General features: G+C 45.0%; 1 long non-coding RNA gene and 1 other non-coding gene across 3 annotated transcripts in view; both read right to left on the reverse strand.

Annotated features, from left to right (window-relative positions):
- LOC128323449 (uncharacterized) overlaps positions 1-25,609 on the reverse strand; it is a 54,173-nt gene that overhangs the window by 21,445 nt on the left and 7,119 nt on the right. The gene's annotated exons all lie outside the window — the stretch shown is intronic.
- LOC128341325 (small nucleolar RNA U3) lies at positions 10,431-10,675 on the reverse strand. Its single transcript, XR_008314347.1, has one exon. It is a non-coding gene; the product is annotated as a small nucleolar RNA U3 (small nucleolar RNA).

The raw sequence follows: 25,609 nt of genomic DNA on the forward strand, positions 1-25,609 counted from the left end.
CGTGAACCGTGCAGATAGGCAAGGGGGAAGTCAATATTTACTTATGGACCAGGTCTCATGATCCGTGAAACCCGGTTTGGGGCGGTGAGCGGGAAGAGCGGGCTAAGCCCGCCCTCCCCACTCACGAGCGGAGAGGGAGCCCTGGGCAGCTGGATCAGCCGCCCACATGATTGCCGGCTCCGAGCCGGAGCCGGCAGGGGTTGGGGAGCTTGGGGACCTCAGAAGCCCCAGTATGCCCTGAGCGAGTGCACAGGGCATATTGGGGAGACCCCCGGAGTCGGGAGGAGGCTTTTCACCTCACCTCCGGGGGTCTACTCATGAGTAGGCATGGCATGACGCTGCACCGCAGCTACTCACAATTTTGAAAACCAGGTTTGCGGAGCGCTCGCTTTTTTGCAGATCGTCAGAATAGCCCCTATGTGTAGAATTAGATTTGTGGTTAACCCCCCCCCCATATATAGGGGATCTGCTTGCCATAGGGCTTTGATATGGGGGGGGAGCTGAGAAGTCTCTGGATATTTAATTCAAAGCAGATTGGAAAATTTGCTGGCTTTGAAAACAAAAACTACCTTAAAAGGCCTATAAGTGGCTTGTTTCATGTTAGAAAATTACAAAAACTTCTGGAACAAACAATATTATATTTATTCATTCATTTATTCATTCATTTATTCATTTATAAATGCACTTATGTTCAAGTTGTTTTGCAGCCCAGAAGGACTGAGTAAGAACTGTGAAGTATGTGTTGTGCTTTTCTTTTCTTTTTTATTTTCTTTTATTTTTATTTCTTTTATTTCTTTTCTTTTTCTTTTCTTTTCTTTTATTTCTTTTATTTTACTTGTGCGTGAACTGCTCCCCAATAATTCGCAGGGACTTCAGGGTAAATCTGGCCAACATGTGAATGCAGCACCTCCATTCCTGAGGAGATGTTTGTTAAAAGGCTTTAAAAGCCTTGTGTGAAAAACCTCCTGGAATCAAACTTTACTGAATTTGTTCAGAATTCTGAGAAAACATACATAGGCTCACACTCCATGGTTGAAAGTCTCCTTTGCTAATCTGCAGTGAGGGGGCCATTTTAATAATTAGTGTTTCTGGTGTGTTCTAAGCATTAAAAGTAGCACAAATATATAGTACTCAATGTATATCACTATATATTGTGAAGTATGCATGTGTATATTCAGTGAAATGTATTTCCAGGCAGCATACTTATTTTGAAATATCAGATGTAAATCCTTGGGGGCCTGGGGTGTGTGGAGGCCCTGGACTTTGAGGGGCTGGGGGCCCATTTTAAAATCTTGTCTCTGGGCCCATTCCAACCTTGCTATGCCCTTGGTGGAATAGATACCACACATGGGTTTCTGCACAACACCTGCACAGTACAAACTTCCACATAAAAAATGTGTGTCTTGTAAATTGACCCTGAAATTTCCATCCATGACTGGGATATCTGAGAGTTAGAGTCAATAATAAAAGAACAGCACACTGCTTGTGACAGGAAGGGGCAAATTGCAATGATTTCTTAGTCTGGCAGGGGCTGGTTTTGGCTCTGGCAGAACTTGGCTGTCTGCTCCTGTTGCAAATTCCTCTGTCTAGTGTGGCAAACAAATGTATCCTCCTCCCTCCTGGTGTCAAAGTAAGCACTAGTGTGGTGAATGCACATATACCCCATCATGAGCCAACAGTAATCACAAGACAAAGGCTGGCAGGAATCATTCACTGGTTTATAGACACACACACACACACACACACACACACACCTTCTTCTTCCCCTATTTTGCTAGTGGCTATTTGGGCAGGTGATCCTTTAGGACAAAGTCATGTTTTATTTAAAAAGCATGAGATGAGACAGAAAATGACACTTGGAATCTTCACATAACTCCTGATTGTTGTTCTATGTCTTTAACAGAGTGGCTCATTTGTTCAGGTTTTGATCAACAACCATGTCTAGATGGTACAGTGTTCTAGTCTAGATGGTACAGTGTTCCTTTTAACAGAGATTTCCAGATATTGTTGACTATAATTCCCATCATCCCTGTTTGGACAGGGGAGCAATTTCAGTGCTTGCCTTAGGTGCTATTTTCCCTAGATACGCCCCTGCAGTGTACTACATACGTAAATTTCTCCCCACAACAACCCTGTGAAGTAAGTTAGGCTGAGAGAGAAGTGACTGGCCCAGAGTCACCCAGCAAGTACCATGGCTGAATGGGGATTTTAACTCAGGTCTCCCTGGTCCTAGTCCAGCACTCTAACCACTACACCACACTGGCTCTGACAACAGTTGGTATTGGTGCTCTTAGCTCAGGACCCCACGTGTTAAAAATCCTTTGTGTGTCATGGTGTGTGTGTGTGTGTGTAGGGAGATGATGCTTAACTTGGAACATAGGAACATAGGAAGCTGCCATATACTGAGTCAAACCATTGGTCCATCTAGCCCAGTATTGTCTTCACAGACTGGCAGCGGCTTCTCCAAGGTTGCAGGCAGGAATCTCTCTCAGCCCTATCTTGGAGAAGCCAGAGAGGGAACATGGAACCTAGATGCTCTTCCAAGAGCGGCTTCATCCCCTAAGGGGAATATCTTACAGTGCTCATACTTCTAGTCTCCCATTCATATGCACCCAGGGCAGACCCTGCTTAGCTAAGGGGATAAGTCATGCTTGCTACCACAAGAACAGCTCTCCTCTCCCAGAGGGCAGTGGGTGGGGACCTCCAAAGGCCTTTAGGTCCAGGCTCCAAAGTTAACTAGGTGCACCTCTTACACTGAAAGACATGCAAATAGACAAACAGGAAAAGTACAGAGATTACAGGAAATTACCTTAAAACAGTGACATGAAAAAATCATACATGCTTGCATTTGGTACACAGCATCACACAGCATTATACCAACTCAGAATACACTCAGAACAAATGAAGGAAAATTAAAAGGTTTGCATATAGCATATATTCAGGCAAAAATGTGACTCCAACAATGGGGAGAGAAACAGCTTTCGCATAATACATGTTGGAAGTCCTGAGACCCATTTCCATCGATGGGACCAATTGTGAAAGGTCATGTATTCTAGGGATATGTTCGAAACATGATTTGGCATCATGGGCACATCCCTCCTCCTCCATTCGCCGCCACTTCTGTAATGGCAGCGTTCCCTGACAGCTATGACTGTGCACCAGTGGGGTGTTTCCCAGTTGTCCCTGCATGACACCGGCATGGACATGGCCTCCATGCATGGTTGCTGACCACGCAAATGGTCAGCATGATTGCTGACCATGCAAATGGCCACTATGCATGCACAGCGGCCATGTGCATGCTGGCGTCACGCAGGGGCAACTGGGAAATGTCCACAGGCATACCTGGGGTGAGAGGGCCGCTCTTATAGAAGTGGTGGCAAATGGAGGAGGAGCAGGTAGGAGAGGAGAGCTGGTCTTGTGGTAGCAAGCATGACTTGTCCCCATAGCTAAGCAGGGTCTGCCCTGGTTGCATCTGAATGGGAGACTTGATGTCTGAGCACTGCAAGATCTTCCCCTCAGGGGATGAAGCCCCTCTGGGAAGAGCAGAAGGTTTCAAGTTCCCTCCCTGGCTTCTCCAAGATAAGGCTGAGAGAGATTCCTGCCTGCAACCTTGGAGAAGCCGCTGCCAGTCTATGAAGACAATACTGAGCTAGATAGACCAATGGTCTGACTCAGTATATGGCAGTTTCCTATGTTCCTGTGTTCCTAGGTATGGACCTGCTCTCCTCCATGTTAAAGGGGCTCTGTAATCCCTCAGTTTTAAAGGGGTATGCGCACAATTCGGACACCGAATCACCTTTGGAGGACATCCCTGATGTATTCTTTTTCAAACTGTGACAACTTTTTAGAGGGGTTTTAAAATATTTCATCTGCTTCTTGTATCTGGTAGGTTTCTTAACTTTTAGCTTCTAATTTATAACTTTTAATTTGAAACTTTCAACATTTGTAACTTTTAAATTTGATTTTAGCCTGGTGTTTTAACTTTTAACTTTTAAAAATATATATATATATAATTATTGTTGTTCTGTATTGTATCTATTTTATTAATGTTATAAGCTGCCTTGAGCAGTAGTGTTCTGGTGGCGTGGGGTATAAATGTTTTAAATAAATAATAAATAAGTACCAAAGCAAAAATCTGAACAATTTCAAGGAAAGCCAAATAAGTTTCTACAAGAAAAATGGAATTCCGCAGAGGCTTTCCACATAATCCTTGTTACAATGGCAAGACTGTGTGTCTATAAAAATGAGCAGCAATTTTTCACCATAGTTTGCTTAGATGATTGGCAAAAAACATTTAAAATGTTGTAACTTGTTTTACGTTGAGTTTCGTCTCACCAACCTCTTTCTACTCTCCGTGTTTAACCTACTTCTAGCAAATGTCTGTGGCCATGTTTCGTTCTGCTTCTCCACTCCTCTCTTCTTCATCCCTATCCCACCCTGATTAAATTAACTCCTGAATAATACACCATATTGCATATAGGAGAAGTATGGGGGAAAGTTTTTTCCTTCATTTTTTAATACAAGACTGATTTTTATTATATTACTGCAGAAATAAGATTGCTCTCGCAGTCTCAATAAATCACCCATGAAGCCTTCTTCTTTCGCCCCCTCCCCTAAATTAAATTTTTATTTAAATAAAAGTGTTATGTTTGTATTTGAACTGACAGCTAAATCTGATAATTAGAGTGCATGAAGTTAGCTTTGATTGGCATTGTAATTGGATTGTCATTGGGCTGAAAACCTATTATCTTTGGATCATGCCCCATGAAATCTGTTGAAGTAACTTTGCTGCCAGTTATTAAAGCCACCATCTTGGCTTACAAATGAGGTTTGAAAGGCTTTTTACCACTGGGAATGTAATTTAAACCGCCACAATTGCACTCCCATTAATTAAAATTATATTAAAATTATGGTTCATTTTCTAAATATTTTCCATATTTTATTAGACATCCTTATTACTGAATGCTTCACACAAAAATTACCCAGTGCTGCTGGTAAAATTATATTTTGAGATAATCCATCTGAAAAACACATGCTTCTCATCATCACCAGGGGGGTGGGGATTAGTCAACGTGTTGATCATTAAAAGATGCACTGCTGGAGCTTTGCTTCATTAACATCTTTCATAAACCATTAAAAAATAAAATAAAATGTATTCTTTACAAATATACCTGTTTTGGCAATAAATGATATTATATGCCCATGATGAAGAAAGATGGTTAAAACTCATTTCTTAAGCTGGACATAGACTATTAAGCTCCTAATCATTCTTTATACTTTTAAAAAGGCCTATTAGGCGACATTAGAGTATTGTTTTAATGGAACAATTACAAATGCAGCCAGAGCTGGTCTTTCTATTACTTTTACTCCCTTAGCTGATACGTATACTGTAAATTCCGTAAGAGTCTGTCTCCTTCACTACGTCTCATCAAGACTGCTAGCATTAAGAGCATCAGAAAAGCTCTTTGGAGCAGATCAAAAGTATAACACCAGCATCCTGATGTTAACCATGGCCAACCCATGCTATGGCAGATCAACGTAGTAGCAAATGTAGCATTTGCTAAGAGCCCCACGTTTTTGAGGGCCCCACACGCCCGGCTTCCAACTGGAATTAAAGTTAAAACTTTACCTGTTTTATTTGGTACATGTTAGTTAAAATATCCCTTTTCTGCTAAATGTGCCTCTTAAGAGAAGCCCAGCACAGCATTTGTCCAGTGGCTGTTGCTGGTGCCTACCACATTATTCTTTTTAGGGTGTGAACCCTTTGGAGACAGAGAATCATCTATCCACTCTTTATATTTCTATGTAAACCACTTGGAGAATTGTGATTGAAAAATGGTATATAAATGTTCGCTGTTGTAGTAAGGGTGAGTTTGTGGCTTGGTCTCCCATGCTCCAAAATATAGCAAATGAAAAAATTGAATTACTTTACTATGCAAATAAATGATTTATGTTTTAATATTTATGTGCATTTTTTTAAAAAAATTACGACCCCTTTATAACATATGCTACAGGACCCGCACTAGCTTAATCCGGCCATGACACCATGATTCCAGGAAGCGGGATATAAAGGGGACATCTTTTCTCATGGCCATTCCTTTAACTATCCTGGCTAGTAGCTGTGGGTAAACCTCCATGAATTAACTAAGAGCTTGGTTAACATTTATTTTGAGGTAGCAGCAGAGGCGCTCTTTTATCCCTGGGCCTCCAGGCCAAAGTCCAGGGCCTCCACACCCACTAGGGGCCTAGAAATTCTCCTTAGTCTGTCCTGGGTGGTGCTGGTCCACCACTGTGCCAGGAGGTGGAGCATGACCTCTGGTTTAGAGACAGAGGGGGGAGTGGGGAAAGAAATCTGTGGGATGGGGTGATGTTTAGTTGCATGTTGAAATGTATCTGCTAATGCATATTTGCATAAATATACCTGTTTTATATTATTACATTCTTGTGCGTTCAGTTGCTGTTTGTGCCCACCTGTGTCATGGTGTGTGTGTGTGTATGTGTGTGTGTTGGGGGGGGGGGCTCCATCCATGACTGGGATATCTGAGAGTTAGAGTCAATAATAAAAGAACAGCACACTGCTTGGGACAGGAAGGGGCAAATTACAATGATTTCTTAGTCTGGCAGGGGCTGGGGGTTTTTTTGTGGGGGGGGCTCCAAAGTGGGGGTGGGAGGCTCCAAAGGCCTTTAGGTCCAGGCTCCAAAAATTATATAGGTGCACCTCTGGGTAGCAGCAGCAACATTTAAAAGTGATACTCTTTTCCAGAGTAGCTAGCCCATAATGCTAAATCTTTTCTGGGGATGTTGCATCCTTTCATGGCTGGGAAAGAATACAGCATCACATAGAAATATCACAGGATGCAACATCACTAGGGAAAAACTCGCTGTCCCACAGGATGTGTGTTTGTGTGAGAGGGTGTGTGTGTGTGTGTGTGTGTGTATGCATGTGAATAACACATTGGCTGTGATCTGGTACAGATTTATGTACGCTTAAACTCAGAGGGACCCCATGGTAAGTTTCTCCCTCTTCCCAGCCAAGTCATTTTCGTCAATACCATAGCATTGTGACTTTCTCCATCCACAATCCACATTTACTGATAAGAATGAGAAAACTCACAGTATTATGTCTCCAATTCATAGCAAGTGTTGGACTACAGATGAGAGGTGATAAATTTATACTGGTGGAGAAACCTTATCAGAATCAATGGATTTGCAGTAGCCCTTTGGAAAACTACATTTCCCAGAGGCTACTGAAAAATTTCTTCCTGACATGCTACCAGTACCCTGGAGAAGGAGGAGGAATGAAAAATTAAATTGTCTTCCTTCTCTCCTGCAGCTGGACTATTGGTACTGCCATTGAAAGTCAGACTAGGTAAGTTTTGTTTAAGAGGAAAGGTGAAAAACCAGTGGTGGCCCTTCTGGGTAGGGCAGACACTATTTTTTGCCACCCTTCTCATCCGTTCCCAGCTGCCCCATTCCCCCTTGCCTCCCCACTGCATTAACTCCAGACACACAGGCTGGTCATTTGCCCAATTCCCCAGCCCAGTGAATGACCAGCCAACACATGTGGGGTTCATGCAGCAGCGGGACAAGGAGAGGGAGAAGAGAGGGAATGAGTCACATCTATGGCTCATTTTCTGCTTCCCTGCCCACCCAGATGTGCTGTTTTGGAGGACACTGGGAGATTTGGTTGGGTGGGTTTTACAGGGCTTTGAAGGGATCATGGAGTGTATTGATGAATTTGGATTGGCTCAGAAATGAGACCGGCCATTTCCCAAGTTTTGGGAAATCGGAAATAGCATGGCTCATTCCTGCTCCAATTGTATGTGAATGGTGGGGGAGATCCACCCAGCTCCAGCTTACAGAGGCCTAACTATATTGGCTTTTAGTTGTAAACCTTTTATGGTTTTTACTGTTGGGAATATCTTAGCCTGGGCTAGTTGCCACCTGACTCTCCAAGCCCACTCTTACATTATAGCCGGGCAGAAGTTACTCTGGGCGAGATCACCCCTTACCTCTCATGAGTTATCGCTAGCTGTTGCTGAAGTCCTAAGCTTGGGACATGGAAGAGAGGGTGACAAGCAGGAAGAGGGGGGAGTTTATGGTCCGATGGTGATGATCACATTACTGGAAGATCGTTATATCAGTTTGCGCTTCATCAGAGTCTCCTTTATCAGACCATCATGGCTTTTCTCAAGCGACTATTAAAATTTTTATGGTAACTGTTAAGCAGAAAATGAATCTTATTTGCAGTCATTCTGGAACTTTTCCTTAAGGACTGAAACATCCAAGCTCTTAAATATACAAAAAGACCCTGGATGTGTTTACAGCACCATTTTAGTTTACTTATTTCTTTTATGATCAACTGCTTTTCTTATGCAAATTTAAGATGGCTAATGCATGGTTCCTCAATGGGGGTCATGTGCACCCAATGGAGTCAGGCATCCGTTTTAAAAAACTGCTCAACTACACTACAGTGGTCCCTCTACTTATGAAATTAATCCGTTCCGAATGCACATTTGTAAGTCGAAAAATTCGTAAGTCGAAAAGCGGTTTCCCATAGGAATGCATTGGGAACGGATTAATGCGTTCCAGAGCCTAGAAAAAAGACCCAGACCCCCAGTAAGGCTTGCAAACTGCACAGGAACATTTCTTTTCAAGAATAGACAGGCAGTAAACAGGCAGGCAAGTCAAGGAAACTGCATGTAAAATTTGTAAGTCGAGGAAACCCCATCTAAAAATTTGTAAGTCGAAAAAACCGCATCTAAAACCGGATCTAAAACTGCCGTTTGTAACTCGAAAAATACTTATGTCGAGTAGTTTGTAAGTCGAGGGACCACTGTATAATTCTCTTCTCCTGGAGTTCCAGGTTCTAGAGGCTCCTTGGCAGACTGCCCTCCATGGGCCCAGCTGGGTGAATTCAAAAGAGAGTTGTTGTGCCACTGCCACCAAATCAAGCCTAAGGTATCAGAAATGGCTGCAGGGATCAGCTGTGGGAGATTTTGAGGGTCTTTGTCCCCAGGCAGCATCCCAATGATGAATGATCCTGATATGAACCCTGAAAGGGGATGGCCAGCTAGCACGGTGTAGCGGTTAAAGTGTTGGACTAGGACTGGGAGACCCGAGTTCGAATCCCCATTCAACCATGAAACTGGGCTTATTCAGATGAATGTTAGCCTTTCACTTCTTTTACGCATGATAAGGGTTGAGCCGTGTCGCGAATCATCTGCTGCATCGTCCAAGGATGTTCTGATGCGTTCTCAGCATGTCCTTAATCGCGAGTGAGGGGGCATTATCCAAAAATGCCCTCTGCACATGCGGCAAGGTCCTGTTCAGATGAACGGACCCACTCCGGGCCGGTCACTTATATCTCAGCCTAACCTACCTCACAGGATTGTTGTGAGGATAAAACATACCAATGTACACTGCTCTGAGCTCCTTGGGGGGAAAGCGGGATATAAAGGCAAATAAATAAATCAAAAAGAGGGCTGTATCTCAGTTCATGTAGAAGGTCCCAGGTTCAATCTCTGGAATCTCCCAGGTAGGGCTGGGAAAGACTCCTGCCTGGGAAAGGGCTGGGAAAGGTAGGGCTGGGAAAGACGGGCTACTGCCAGTATAGACAATATTGAGCTAGATGGACTGAGGGCCATACTCCAGTATAAGGTAGCTTCCTATGTTCTTAACATCTTTCAGAAGCTCTTTTTACCCTTTCTCTTTCAAAAGCTGGACTGACATTAAGGATGCTACCTATTGGAATCAAGGGATCTCTGTGATTCCCATTGCTGTCTTTGATCTTGATCTCCCTCCTTCCTGTGCTCACTCACAGCACTCTCAAGGTATGGGGGAAATCCTTTCTGGACAACCACTATATGCTTTATTTATTTAGGCTAGTGTGCTGTTGAGCAAAAATATTTCTACCCAAAATTGCCACTCCACTTTCATGTGGCAAATGGTGGGGTGGGTTTAAAAAAAAAATCAGGGAAGAAAATTCTCCAAAAAATTGGGGGGATGGGGGGGCTTATAAGCGATGGCAGTAATGACTTTTCCCCTTCATTGCTAATTTTTTAGCTGAACTCTTTGAGTGGTTTTCTCCTAGTAGCGGTTATCTTTGTGCCAGAATGCACTGGATGTAGTGTGAGGACTTCCATTTTCTTCTAGGAACACAGGAACATAGAAAGTTGCCTTATACCAAGTCACACCATCGGTCCATCTAGCTCAGTATTGTCTATACAGATTGGCAGCAGCTTTTTGAAGGTTACGGGCAGAAATATCTCTCTCAGCCCTATCTGGAGAGGCCAGGGAGGGAACCTGGAACCTTCTCCATGAAAGTTGGCAGGTGCTCTTCCCAGAGCAGCCCCATCCCCTAAGGGTGCTCTTACAGTGCTCACACATGGAGTCTCCCATTCAAATGCTACCCCAAGACCAACTCTCCTCCCACTCACACTGTGCTCCCTCCCGCCAAGCTCCCAGCAAGGGAAAGCGAAACAGTAATCAAGAGTGTGCAGCAGAAACTACCTGGAGGCAGTGCCGGCCACCTGCTCACTCTCAGGAGAGGACCCTACATTGTGGCTGAGAAGATCAGGTGGGAAGATCATCATTGTGGCTGAGCAGATCAGGCATATGCAGATGTGCTTCTCCAGGTGACCACTATAGAAACAATCCCTGAGAGTGTAGTCTGGAAGACCATAGAATAACATGATTCTGTGGCATTGTGGAGGAAAATGGCAGATGGCTTGAGGTGGCCACTGAGACGAGCTCTGCTGAAAAAGTTAAACAGCTTTGCAGCTGCTGCTTCCTGCATTGATGTCAAAAAGCTAAATAAACAAAATTTCCAGGATGACAACTGCCTCTCACTGATAAACCCCACTTCTGAACGTTTCAAAGAATTTCATCCCTGCAATTTCAAGTCAACTCAAGAAGTTTTGGCTCGTTCTTAGCGAGCACAAGTCTTATCTATCTATTTACCTATCTATCTGAAACATTTAATATACCACCCACTCCTAAGACTCTGGGCGGTGTACCAAAACATGCAAAGCAAGAAAGCATTAAAATTACATTCTAAATTAAAAACCAAAGTCATGAACAAAAAATAAAAAAAAAACAAATAGGTAAACTACAGGGCAAAAGCCAGGGTGTGCAATTCGGATTTTCGGTGATTCGGTTCGGGACACAAACCAAATCACCCCTGTTCTGTTTTGTGCCTGAATATGGGCCACCTGAATCACCATTGATTCGGTTCGGATTTGGATTTAATCTGAATCTGAATCTGAATCGATGGGGGGGAAGGTCCCAGGGGCAAAATTTTGGGGTGGGGTGGTAGTGCCCAATGGGTGGAAGCTACCACCCCAATTTCAGGGGGATTGGGCAAAGGGCTGGTTTTTGGGGAATTTTTGAAGTTTTAGTGACTTTGGGGCAGTTTTGGGGCAGAAAGTGTATCTGCCCCAAAAGGGTGGGGTGGGGTGGTAGTGCCTAATGGGTGGATGATACCACCCCAATTTCAGGGGGATTGGGCAGAGGGCTGATTTTTTGGGAATTTTTGGAGTTTTTGTGTCTTTGGGGCAGATTGGGGGCAGAAAGTGTATCTGCCCCAAAAGGGTAGGGTGGGGTGGTAGTGCCTAATGGGTGGAGGCTACCACCCCAATTTCAGGGGGATTTGGCAGAGGGCTGGTTTTTTGGGAATTTTTGAAATTTTGGTGTCTTTGGGGCAGATTGGGGGCAGAAAGTGGATCTGCCCCAGAAGAGTGGGGTGGCTTGGTAGATAGTGTCTAATGGGTGGAGGCTACCACCCGTCCCCAATTTCAGAGTGATTGGGCAGAGGGCTGGATTTTGGTGAATTTCTGAGGTTTTTCTTCATAAGGTGCAGTGTGCTAGATTGATATTCATAGTAAATGAGAGTGTGAAAAAGTGAAAGTGGGGTCATGAGAGTTCTTTAATTGAAAAAAATCTCATTTGCTATCATTGAATGAGAATTCACACCTCAGAAGTTTTTCTGAAGGGATGTTATTCCCTTGTTTTCTGAGGTGTGAATTCTCATTCAATGATAGTAAATGAGATTTTTTTCAATTAAAGAACTCTCATGACCCCACTTTCACTTTTTCACACTCTCATTTCACACTTTCTGCCCCCAATCTGCCCCAAAGACACCAAAACTTCAAAAATTCCCAAAAAATCAGCCCTCTGCCCAATCCCCCTGAAATTGGGGTGGTATCCTCCACCAATTAGGCACTACCACCCCACCCCACCCTTTTGGGGCAGATACACTTTCTGCCCCCAAACTGCCCCAAAGACACAAAAACTTCAAAAATTCCCAAAAAATCAGCCCTTTGTCCAATCCCCCTTAAATTGGGGTGGTCACCTCCACCCATTAGGCACTACCACCCCACCCCACTATTCTGCCCCAGGCCCCACTTTCTGCCCCAATCTGGCCCAATCTGCCCCAAAGACACAAAAACTTCAGAAATTTCCCAAAAATCAGCCCTTTGCCCTATCCCCCTGAAATTGGGGTGGTAGCCTGCACCCAATAGGCACTACCACCCCACCCCACTCTTTTTGCCCAGATCCCATGCTATGCCCCCAAACTGCCCCAAAGTCACTAAAACTTCAAAAAATCCCCCAAAATCGGTCATGAGCCGAATCACCCGAATTTTTTGGCCCCAAAATTCGGGTGATTTGGCTTGGCCCTGAAAAATATCGGGGGACATTGAGGGTGATTCGGTTCAGCCCCGAATCATCCGAAATTGCTCATTTCGGGCACAGATCGATCTGTGCCCGAAATCTTTTGCACATCCCTACCTGGCAAAAAAGAAAGGTTCTCTCCTACTTTCTGACATTCTGTATTTGTAACCTATGGATATACAAAGGAAATATCAACAAGTGTAAATTTTTATCTTCTATATTGCAAACTGTGCCTACAAAACATGTTCTGCACAACTATTAGAGATTTAGGCGCACTAAAGGCCTGCATATCCGGACAATATGGAGCTTCAGGTTAGACTAAGGCCGGCTGGCCAACCTGAGGCTCTTCAGTTGCGGTTGGACTACAACTCTCATCATCCACAGCAAGAACTGATTGCTGCTGAGGGTGATGGGAGTTGTAGTCAACAACAATTGGAGCGCATCAAGCTGACCAAGTTGGGAGAGGAGAGCTGGTCTTGTGGTTGCAAGCATGTTGTCCCCTTGGCTAAGCAGGGCCTGCTTTCGTTGCATATGAAAGGGAGACTTGATTGTGAGCACTGCAAGATATTCCCCTCAGGGGATGGAGCCGCTCTGAGGTTTCAAGTTCCCTCCCTGGCATCTCCAAGATAGGGCTGAGAGAGATTCCAGCCTGCAGCCTTGGAGAAGCCGCTGCCAGTCTGTGTAGACAATACTGAGCTAGATGGACCAATGGTCTGACTCGGTAGATGGCAGCTTCCTATGTTCCTATGACCACCTCTGGGCTAAGCTAGTTCTTTCTGCCCTAATGGGCAGCCGTAGTTTTGGGTCTCAAACTGAAACAGTGGTAGATCCATGAGTTTGACCCTGTGGGGATATGCAACAGCTGCAGCTTAGCTTGCTGTATAGTTTGCATGCAATCTACTATAAAGCCAGAGGGGGCAGTATAGGTTCCTCTGTATTGGTTGGGCTAGCTAGGGGTTTATATTTGCCTCCCTCTTCCTGTTTGTTCCTGTTCTTGCGTATGAGCCAACAAGTGCTGTACTGATCTCCTAGTGCCTTCGTCTCCCAAGTAAAGTTATTTTAGAAACCTTCCACTGGTGCTTGCTCAGTGTTCCACGCGGACAGAACACACTCTGCAACAAAGCCCAAAGCACTATGAGCCCCACCGCCCATTGAGGTCATCGGAGGAGGTCCGTCTCCAGTTCCCGCCGACTCGTCTGGTGGCTACACAGAGACGGGCCTTCTCGGTCGCTGCCCCGAGATTGTGGAATGCGCTCCCTGCTGAGATACGATCCTCCCCATCTCTGGCAATTTTTAAAAAACACCTGAAAACCCATCTTTTCACCCAAGCTTTCCCAGCTTTTTAAAACTGTTTTAAATTTTATGGTGGTTTTAAAATTGTTGCATTGTTTTACCTTCTATATGTGTTTAAATTGTTTTTATGTTAAACGCCCAGAGACGAAAGTTAGGGCGGTATAGATGATAGATAGATAGATAGATAGATAGATAGATAGATAGATAGATAGATAGATAGATAGATAGATAGATAGATAGATCCCACACCTGCCCCATTAACATAGAAAATGGATCACCATCTTTGCCTCTCCTTAGAGGTAAGCAACATGAAGCCTCCAGAGTCGACTTCCAAGGTGAGCTGGGATAACATTTGGCAACATCCCTACTCAAACATAGCCTAGCCACGTCAATGCTCTGTGACACACATCCTCACACGTTCAATCATGCCTTTGCGATCCACTGGCAATTCCTTTCCAAAAGACACACGAGCCAGGCGTCCAAACTCCTGTGCAGCTCTGCAAATGTGACCTTATAATGATGTTCCTCACGATTAACTTTATTGTTAATCTTTAAATAACGATGTGGGAAGTGTGCAGTGCTGTTCTTCATTTGGTTTGTAGGTGCCTTCTCCCTCTTTCGGCATCTCGCCGGCTATGCGGACATCTTGCTTTTGCAGTTTCCTTCGATTTATTATTTTTCAAAAAAGAGCTGAAAGTAGGGTTTCTAATTCCACTATAGAATATTCATGTATACTTACTTTTATGGAGGTCTCATCAGCCCCCATGTTCTGGCTCATACATTCACAGATTTTGTATCTTAAAGAGGCATTAATACAAAAAGGCTCCCAGTGACTGTAGAGGTTGCTAGTCCCAAAAGCACTTACAGGTAGCTGTGCCTTGAGATCTACCTACCCACCTTTTTACCATGCAGCTCAGGTAAAGAAAAAGCCACCACTGTCACTCCCCTCACATAAGTGGAGGGTTCTGGGGGGTTTGCAGCTTTGTGGGTCAAAAGTAAATGTTTTACAGAAGTGTGCCCCTACACATGTTTTTCACTACCCCCATGCTCCCTACTTCTGGGTACTGGTAGCAGCTGTTGCCGTCATTCTGAATTGGCTTCAGGAAGATGCTGTATGATATTGTCTATCAGAGTGAGGGCAGGAGCCGTATTCAAGGCTCCTTGCCCTCACTCCGGTTTCTTCTTGTAAGCAAGTTAAATGTGAATTGAAGGGGGGAAATGACACCTACCATCCGCAGGGAGTTTAATCACTGCTACTAATGGCTCAGCGGGGAAATGACTTGACTAGAAAGCCAGAGGCTGCCAGTTCGAATCACCTATATCAGCAAAGATACAGCAGTGATACAGGAAGATGCCGAAAGGCATCATCTCATACTGCGCAGGAGATGGCAATGGCAAACCCCTCCTGTATGCTACCAAAGACAACCATGGGGCTCTGTGGTTGTCAGGACTTGACATCAACTCGATGGCACACTTTACTTTACGGTGTGTTTACCATTGTTTGGGCCCCTCTTTGCCTTTCCCCCAAACCACTGAAATACCCTCAACTTTGCAGTCTCTTAATAGGGTAGTGAAGTGAGGAGTATTTTGGCTGAGCACGATTCACAAGCTATGAAGCTGTGCAGGACTAGGCTAAATTCAGCAGCTTACAATCAGTGATTATATTCATTACAATGAACCTCTGATCCAAGGGAGAGATGCACATGCTGTTTCCATGCCACTTCATGCCTTGCTGACACTGCTTCTGAAGGCAGGGAGTCTCCGTGACTACTAAGGAGCATGTCATCGTACTTGCTAGGGTACTCCCATTGTTCTCAATGGGAATACTGTCGCAAGTGCAATCTTGTGGTAGCAAGCATGACATGTCCCCTTAGCTAAGCAGGGTCCACCCTGGTTGCATATGAATGGGAGACTAGAAGTGTGGGCACTGTGAGATATTCCCCTCAGGGGATGAAGCCGCTCTGAGAAGAGCAGAAGGTTTCAAGTTCCCTCTCTGGCTTCTCCAAGATAGGGCTGGGAGAGATTCCTGCCTGCAACCTTGGAGAAGCCACTGCCAGTGTGTGAAGACAATACTGAGCTAGATAGACTCAGTATATGGCAGCTTCCTATGTTCCTATGCATCCTTAGTAGGCACAGAGCCTCCCTGCCTTTGTAAGCAGTGCTGCTGGGGTGCTGAGGAAGTAGTGAAAGAACCTCTCTCTTGGATCGGTGGCTTGCTTCATAGAATGAAAGCCAGTGGCTGACATCTGGCTGAAAGCTAGTGGAAGGCTGTTGTGCTAACTTGTGCTGCTAAGTCAATTGTATTCCAGACTTGTGAGGAGAGAGGGCATGGAGAGAGGGCATGCCCTCAACTTCTGCCTGTAGGCTCCCAGTGGTATCTGGTGGGCCACTGTGCAAAACAGGATGCTGGACTAGATGGGCCTTGGGCCCGTTCCAGCAGGGCTATTCTTATATTCTTATGTTCTTCCTTTTTTTGATAGCACAACTGTTGTCAGGGTGGGCCACATTTCTCCTTCTAGGAGAACCTAGAAAAATAGCTTGGCTTATATCTGAGCCAATCTAAAACTGATAAGTCAGAGAAGAACGTGAGGCTCTTAATATTTGTCTCTTCTTTGACATGGTCATCATTTCTGGGCATGAATCACAAAAACTGTCTTGACATGCCCTTTCTTGATCAATCGAAGCAACTTCAATGACCAGTTCTACCTGGGCTAGTGCAGCCGAATCCAGAGAGAGCTGCTCATGAGACTCCCTGAGAACATAAGAACATAAGATCCAGCATCCTGTTTCGCACAGTGGCCCACCAGATGCCACTGGAGGCCTACAGGCAGGAGTTGAGGGCATGCCCTCTCTGCTGCTGTTACTCCCCTGCAACTGGTACTCAGAGGCATTCTGCCTTGGAGACTGGAGGTGGCCCACAGCCCTCTGACACCCCCCTGGGATTGATCCGGATCCTGGTGCCCCTCGGCTGAATAGCCCCAGTTTGAAACCTGGGGTAAAAGTGAGGGAGCAGGATGTGTGCACATCTCCTCCTTCACTCCTGGCTCGTGTGGAAGCTCAGGCTGCCTGCAGCCCAGCAGCTTGGAGCTCCCCCCATGAACCTCAGTCCTCACAAGATGTATTATTGCAGGATTCAAGAGGACTTCCTCCTCCAGATCGCGGCTCTGCTGATTGCCTCCATGCCGGTCATCTAGATGCATGATCAGCAGAGATAGAAGGAGCCGCTGGTTGTTGGGGAGGAGACAGGTTGCAGGCTCCCTCTCCGCTCCCCACCTGCCTCGTCCCCCATTCACAGTATGGTTGCATTATTATTATTATTTTACACAGTCAGACAGGTGTTATTGACTGGTTTGTTTTATCCAGACATCGAGTCCTTCCCAAGGACCTGGGATGTCAGAATTTTATTGTCAATGTTGTTGCTGTTGTTATAGATATCGTTATATCATTACAGATATCGTCGCAGAATATAGGCTGTTCCCAGTAAAGCTGCTTTTTGTAATTGGCTGATGGTGATTTCTGTGGCCCCGATGGTGCTGAGGTGCTCTTCAAGGTCTTTTGGAACTGCACCCAGGGCACCATTTACCACTGGGATTATTTGGGTCTTTTTCTGCCACAGCCTTTCAATTTCAGTTTGTAGATCTTTGTATTTGGTGATTTTCTCTATTTCTTTTTCTTCTATTCTGCTATCCCCTGGTATTGCTATGTCGATTATTTTGACTTGTTTTTCTTTTTTCTCGACTACAGTGATATCTGGTGTATTGTGTGGCAGATGTTTGTCTGTTTGTAGTCAGAAGTCTCATAATATTTTTACATCTTCATTTTCTTCAACTTTTTCAATTTTATGGTCCCACCAATTTTTGGCGACAGGTAGCTTGTAATTTTTGCAGATGTTCCAGTGTATCATCCCTGCTACTTTGTCATGCCTTTGTTTGTAGTCAGTCTGTGCGATCTTTTTACAATAGCTGATTAGGTGGTCCACGGTTTCATCTGCTTCTTTACAAAGGCGGCACTTGCTGTTTGTTGTTGACTTTTCTACTTTTGCTCTTATTGCATTTGTTCTTAGTGCCTGTTCTTGTGCAGCCAGTATTAAACCCTCTGTTTCTTTCTTCAAGTAACCATTCTTAAGCCATTGCCAGGTCATGGTGATGTCTGATTTTCCACTTATATTGTGCAGATATTGACCATGCAGGGGCTTATTTTTCCATTTTTCTGCTCAGTTCTTGACTTGTTCTTTCTTGTAGGCCTGCTTTCTTTCATTGGTGTTGAATAGTTTCGCGTTATTGACCATTTGATTTCGATACCGCCCTTCCAAAAATAGCTCAGGGTGGTTTACAAAGAGAAACAATAAATAAATAAGATGGCTCCCTGTCCCCAAAGGGCTCACTTTCTAAAACAAAACATAAGATAGACTCCAGCAACAGTCACTGGAGGTATTGTGCTGGGGGTGGATAGGGCCTGTTACTCTCCCCCTGCTAAATAAAGAGAATCACCACGGTAAAAGGTGCCTCTTTGCCCAGTTAGCAGGGGTTGAATGATCTTTAAATCTATCAGGTACAGTAGTTCACTCAAACCACCCCTCTTATCCACAATACAGAAAATGGGGCATTTCATTTATTTTTTATTTAACATATTTTTATACCACCCCAAATTCACGTCTCTGGGTGGTTACTCATGTCACGGAAATTCATGTCTCTGGGCATTTGTTCTAATATTTCTGAGATAATTTTTTTAAAAAAAACCTTAGAGATGTCTATATCAGGTGGTATAGAAATATGATGAATGGATGAACAAGCCAACCAACAAACAAATATCCATGAACACGCCCCCTCCCTCCCGTCCCGTCCGCTTCCTCCAATGGCACATTTACCCAGTTATCATTCTGGTCCTTAAGAAATAAAAAGGTTGTGTTTTTTTAAGCCCCATTTTTAGTACTACCATTAGAAGTTTTATTTTACTACTTTCCAATTACTTACTCCAGGCACTCTAATAACACAATATCAACTTGTCATTGCAATGCTCACACTTTTTTTGTGCCACATCTTGGAGGGTGTGGGGAAAGGTCTTCTTTTTGGAAAACTCTTACTGAGTCTTAAGCCTGAACCAAACCTCGGTCCTTGCTTTGGAAGAAAATGAACATTGTAATTTGGGATGTGGGGGGAATTAGGACTCTAGCAAGTTATCCTATTGTTTTAGACTATGCATTTGGAGTGTGACTTGCTGTAGAATAGTGAGAACATAGGAAGCTGCCATATACTGAGTCAGACCCTTGGTCCATCTAGCTCAGTATTGTCTACACTGACTGGCAGCGGTTCTCCTAGGTTTCATGTAGGAGTCTCTCTCAGCCCTACCTGAAGATGCATGCAAAGCAGATGATCTGCTACTCAGCTTCAGCCCCAGTCTGCTCTCCAATAGCTAGCAGACTGGGTAACTACTAGGGCTGTGCATTACATTCAACTGATAACTGGGTCCGAGATGATGCATGCCCTATCGCAGGCCTGCTCAATTTAGCCCCCCCCAGCTGTTGTTGAACTACAACTCCCATAATCCCCAGCCACAGTGGCCAATAGCTAGGGATTATGGGAGTTGTAGGCCAGCGTCTTCAGGAGGGCTGACGTTGAGCAGCCTTGCCCTATTGGAACTTGTTGCACTGGGAATAATTCCGATGAAAAAATCCCTCCGGTCTCAATAATCTGTTCAGTACTATCTTGCATGGAATCAGTATGGGATCAAATAGGATTGGAGGGTGGGGTTGGGGCTTGAATGTCCCCCTCATGTAAAAAACAAAAACCTCACTGATAATGGAGAACTAACACATCAAGGAGACGGGTTCTAGTTTGACCTTCTCCTTGCTGTGCTGGTTTTTTGTTTTCAGGGAGGTTTCAGCGTAGGGGTAGCAATCCAAAGTGGTATTCCCTGCCTGCAGTGTAAAATGGTCTATTCCAGTTTTCTTCGTTGTACGGCCTGGAGGCCAGTGGCAACCCACATCAACCCTAAGTGTGGTTCCCAGATGAATTGTTTATTGGGCCTTGGCGAAGCTTCGGCCAAAGCTTAAAAATCCCTGTGGCACTTAAAAATCCCTGTGGCACACTCCCTGTGGCACCATGCAGAGACCATCATTCTCACCATGCACCGCTTCATTTCCCCCAGCTCTGGGGGCGGGGGGCTCCCTTAAGGGAAACAGGGTTGCCTTGAGCCCCTGCATCACCTTGGAAATTGTGAATAGAGTGCCAGGAAATGTTGCCCTTTTCAGCACTTTTCTCCTAGCTCCATCTCTCTTGAAGGGCCCTCCCAGCACAGAGAAAAGGGCAGTACTGTGCAGAGGTCAGCAGAGCGGGACGTGCCTCTCACACTGAAGGTTCATTTCGCCCAAGTGACCCCCACTTGAAAAATAGTGAAAATCACTGGTCTGTTCATGGTGTAATGGTTAGAGCAGGGCTGCTCAACTTCGACCGTCCTGCAGATGTTGGCCTGCAACTCCCATAATCCCTGGCTATTGATGGTTGCTGCACTGGTTGCCTGTTTGCTTCCAGGTCCAATTCAAAGTGCTGGTTCTCACCTACAAAACCCTTATGGCCTTAGCACCTGTATATCTCCAGGATTGCCTCTCTTGGCTGGTTGTATCCCAGCCTGTGAGGTCTTCTCAGCTGGCCCTCCTTAGTGTCCCAGGCCCTGGTGAAGTGTGTGGTGCCTGGGCCTGTAGAAGGGCCTTCTCTGTGGCCACCCCTCTTCTTTGGAACACTCTTCATGTTCTTTGGAAAACAGATTCATTCAGCCCCCTCCCTGGCTGCTTTTAAGGCCCTTCTTAAGACCCACCTGTTTCACCAGGTGTTTGCCCTTTATTATTTATTATTGATGATGATGATGATGATGATGATGATGCTATTTACACAGTCTACCAGATGTTATTGGGTGGATTTGGTGCCTTAATTATTGGGCGCTTTCCAAGGATCTAGGATAACTAAAGACAAACTAAAGATAGTGTCGTAGTATTTGTGCTGTCCCGAGTAGTGTGGCCTTCTGTAGCTGATGTGTTGTAATTTTATCGATGGCCACGGTGTTAAGATGGTGTTCAAGTTCTTTTGGTACTGCACCAAGGGCACCAACAACTATTGGCACCACTACTGTTTTATTTTTCCAGAGCCGCTCAATTTCAATCTGACGGTCCTTATATTTAGCTGTTTTCTCCAGTTGTTTTTCACCAACTCATCTATCCCCTGGGATATTATTATTATTTCTTGTTTACACAGTCAGACAGGTGTTATTGACTGGTTTGTTTTATCCAGACATCGAGTCCTTCCCAAGGACCTGGGGTGGCTGAATTTTATCATCAATACTGTTGGTTAGTATAGATATCGTCGCAAAATATAGGCTGTTCCCAGTAAAGCTGCTTTTTGTAATTGACTGATGGTGATTTCTGTGGCCCCTATGGTGTTGAGGTGCTCTTCAAGGTCTTTTGGAACTGCACCCAGGGCACCAATTACCACTGGGATTATTTTGGTCTTTTTCTGCCACAGCCTTTCAATTTCAATTTGTAGATCTTTGTATTTTGTGATTTTTTCTATTTCTTAATAGCAGATCATTATTTCCTTGTTGGCATTTTTCGTATATTTTTTTCGGTTAAGCGACGTTTCTTCCAGTAACTTTGCTGTCTTCAGCCCTGGTTGCTCAGCTGAAGATCCTAAGTCCTGTTGCCCACTTGCCACCAGATGTCCAGGGACTCCAGCACCTGGCATGGTCCTTGTTGACCCAGGCGATGACCGATCCGGTATAGATTTATTAAAGTTACGTCTCACCATATTGTTGATGGGAGAGGCACTCTTTGTCTGGCTCCTCTGGTGAGACCTGTCCAGTATGGTTGGACCTCTGGCATAGCTCCCACCTTCCTCAGAGCACACAAGCCCCACAACCACGCCAAGGTAGTGCCTCACTGGGGGTTGTTGTTGTTGTTGTTAATTTCTTTCTTTATTTTAATTGTTATTGGTATTGTTGTTCACTGCCTAGAGTTTTTGGAGGAGGCAGTATATAAGAGAATTCAAATAAATAAATAAATAAATAAATATACATGAAAATTCTGTCACTTCAGACTTCCTTCACCTCATGCTGTCACGTGTCAACAACAGGAAAAAGACCTTTTGACTTGATGTGCTGGTTTTCCACGTATGAAGAATTTATTCTATGAGGGGACACCCACAATTAGTACCCCCCCCCGAGGCTCCAGTCAGAAATGGTACAGACCCTTGTGCCACCCGAGTGTGCAGTGTTGAGCAGCAGTGTCATTCCCTCAGTGATGTGAGAAGGAGGTCGCTGAGCTGCTCTTATGCCATGTGGTAATGGCGGAATAGGTCCTTTGTGACAACCTTGCGATTCTCAGTAACACACTTTGAAATACTGCAGCGTCTCCCCCTGGCTCTTTCTCTCCTTTTTTAAAACCATCCAATCCCTCCCTCAAATCGTATTGTCACTGTGGACCTTTTCTCCAGGGCTGTTGATCACAGCGCAAAAAAAGGAAAGAAAAGGGGGCAAAGAAGCCGTGTTTGTATTCTCCGATTGCATCATTATTCACAACATTTTGATGTCCATAAAACACATTAAAAACTATTTCCTTGAGCAAGGGAGAGAGAGAGAGAGCAGCTTTCTGCTGTACATATCATTTGTATACTTGAATTGTAAAATGTAAATTGATATATAAGAAAATGGCCCATTAACTTTTTCATTAATGACAATAATGCATTTTGTGTGGCAACTGGAGGAGGATCTTGCATCCAGTCGAGAGAACCTGAAGGATGAATGGAGAGTTCTTTTGAACATCATAAAAATGAAGGCCGTCAGCCAACGTTATCTGGGGAGGCGATTATAAAGGGGAGGCAAAGATTGGATGTTCCTTGCTTGTATTCTTTATTACAAGCTATCAGAACCTTTCCCTTGCACGTAAAGTATCTAAAAGTGGCCCCATCCATCCCCACTTGCTCTCCAGAGCTCAGGCAAGTATCGGCCACTGAGCTGACTCCAAAGGGTGGCAAATTGGGCATCTGAACTAAGGAAGCTGCCTTCTACTGAGTCAAACCGTTGGTCCATCAAGCTCAGGATGGACTACTCTCACTCTCCAGGATTTCAGACACAACTCTTCCCCAGTCCTTCTTGGGAGATGCCTGTGGTGGAACCTGGGACCCTCTGCATGCAAAGCCTGTGCCCTAGCAGTGAGTAAAGGATTTAGCGTAGTGTGAGCTGCAGAACTGGGATGTTACCAGTTCAAATCTTACAAATGTACTAGGTGACCATAGGGAAATCCCTCTTTGCTTAGCTTAAACCCCTGGTCCAACACTCTATCCACGGTACCACACTGGCTCTCAATGTATGGAGAGGAGAGCTGGTCTGGTGGTAGCAAGCATGACTTGCCCCCTTAGCTAAGCAGGGTCTGCCCTGGTTGCATATGAATGGGAGATGATGTGTGAGCACTGTAAAATATCCCTCTTAGGGGATGGAGCTGCTCTGGGAAGAGGAAAAGGTTCGAAGTTCCCTCCCTGGCTTCTCCAAGATAGGGCTGAGAGAGACTCCTGCCTGCAACCTTGGAGAAGCTGCTGCCAGTCTGTGTAGATAATACTGAGCTAGATAGACCTATGATCTGACTCAGTATATGGCAGCTTCCTATGTTCCTATCTTGCATTATAGAGATAGGAGAACTGTCCTACCTTACAGGAATGTTGCAAGGAGTGCAGAAGTAAGTTTGTTTATGCATGTAAATCCTGCTCTTCCTCCCAGGAGCCCAGAGCAGTGTACATGGTTATGCTTATCCTCACAACAACCTTGTGAAGTAGGTTAGGCTGTGAGAGAAGTGACTGGCCTGGAGAAATGTACCCAGTAAGTTTCATGACTGAATGAGGATTTGAACTTGGTTCTCCCCAGTGTCCTGAATCCTAGTCCAACACTCTAACCACCACACTACACTGGCTCTCAGTGTATGCAAAGTGCTTTGAACCCTTGAAATGATACATATAAATGTTTAGGATTATTATTATTATATTACTGCATATGGGCAGACCTACAACCCATTCAAGTGGGGGCCCATTGTTTTTAAACTGCTCTCATCCCATGAATACAGTCACTTCTCAGCTAGCTTAAGTCCCAAACCCATACGTGGGTTATGGATAGTGGCCACAAAACATCTCTCCGCTCTTATACTACTAGAGTTTGGGTCATCTTATGAAAACGATGGGCAGCAGATTCAAGGTGTGAACAAAACAATCCCTTCTTCACAAAACAGGCTGCTTCACATGACCCCTGGCAAGTCCTGAAGCCAGGAAAATGTCAGCAGAAAGCTGGGGACCATGAGCACACGCTCTTGGCAAGCATACTATGTGAACCTGCCCACATCAGGTTCCTGTGCCATCCACCTGACATTCTACCAAATCAAATCAAATCTCTTTACTTCAGTCAGCGAACAGCATGAGACCTTCTACAAACTTCCTCTATTGGGAAGAGGAAGTTGGTAGAATGTTGGGTGGACAGTACAGGAACATGACTTCAGTGGGTTCACACAACACGCCTACCAGGAATATGAATTCATGGTTCCCAACATTCGATCAACATTTCTCCAACTTTGGGTTCATGAACCTGCCCAATGCATAATTTGTTTCTGGAACTCACTGTCACATGATGGTGGCTTAGATGGCTTTCAGAGGGGATTTGACAAATTCATAGAGGAGGAGAGCTCCATTAAGAGGTATTAGGCATGATAATTCAAATGAACTTCCAGGTGTAGAGGTGGTATATCATTGAGTAGAAGTTAATTGGGGATAACAGAACTTCAAAACTAACTCTGCTGATGCAGAGGGGAGGAAGCAGTTGCTGACACCTCCCTCTTCCACAGGAAGCCCTCTGTGCCACCCAAAAATGTGTCTCTGAGGTTTGTGCAGCCTGGTACGGAAGACCAGTTGTGCAGCCACTCAACAGTTGTTGACTGGTTGTGCAGACTGGTTGAGCAGCTGCTCAGCCAGTTGTGAAGAGCGGTAGTGCAGCCCGGTACAGAAGGTTGTGCAACCTGGCTTCCTGGGGAAGGATAAAGTATCAAAAATGGCCACTGCCCTGCTGAACCAGTGCAGTTAGCTGAGAAATATTGAGGTTGTTCACACAACCACAATTGGGTGGGCTGGGGGAGAAGACAGGAGCCTACCTGTTTTCCCCCAGATAACCAGTTGCCCATTAGGGTTCCACCACCAGCACGCCCACACAAGCAGTGTGGTGGCGAACACAGCAGCAATCGGAGGAAGCAAGCCACAGCCTCCAGGCATACCACAATGCACCGCACAAGCAGCACAGTGTATTGGGAAAGCTCTGTGCTGCCTGACCGCTCCTTTCCCCCAACTCTATCATAAAGATGGCTGCCGGCATTCCAGGAGCAACTGCTGGTAGCATGGCGACCCAGATGGTGACCAAAGAGTGCGGTAGGAGGAACATGCTTGATCTCCTACCTCACTTGAGAACTGAGTAGCCAATCAGGGCTACCCAGGGGAGGAGTGGCAGGAACAGGAGTGATCCTGGGGCCCCAGATGACCAGCCCTACCTTGGCTAGCCCTGCCCCACCCAGGTAGGGCTGGTCATGAGAATGGGCTCTCTGTTAGGCTGCTCTCTTGCTGCATTAGGGCTT

The sequence above is a fragment of the Hemicordylus capensis genome, chromosome 1 (assembly GCF_027244095.1).
Source record: "Hemicordylus capensis ecotype Gifberg chromosome 1, rHemCap1.1.pri, whole genome shotgun sequence".
NCBI classification, from domain to species: domain Eukaryota; kingdom Metazoa; phylum Chordata; class Lepidosauria; order Squamata; family Cordylidae; genus Hemicordylus; species Hemicordylus capensis.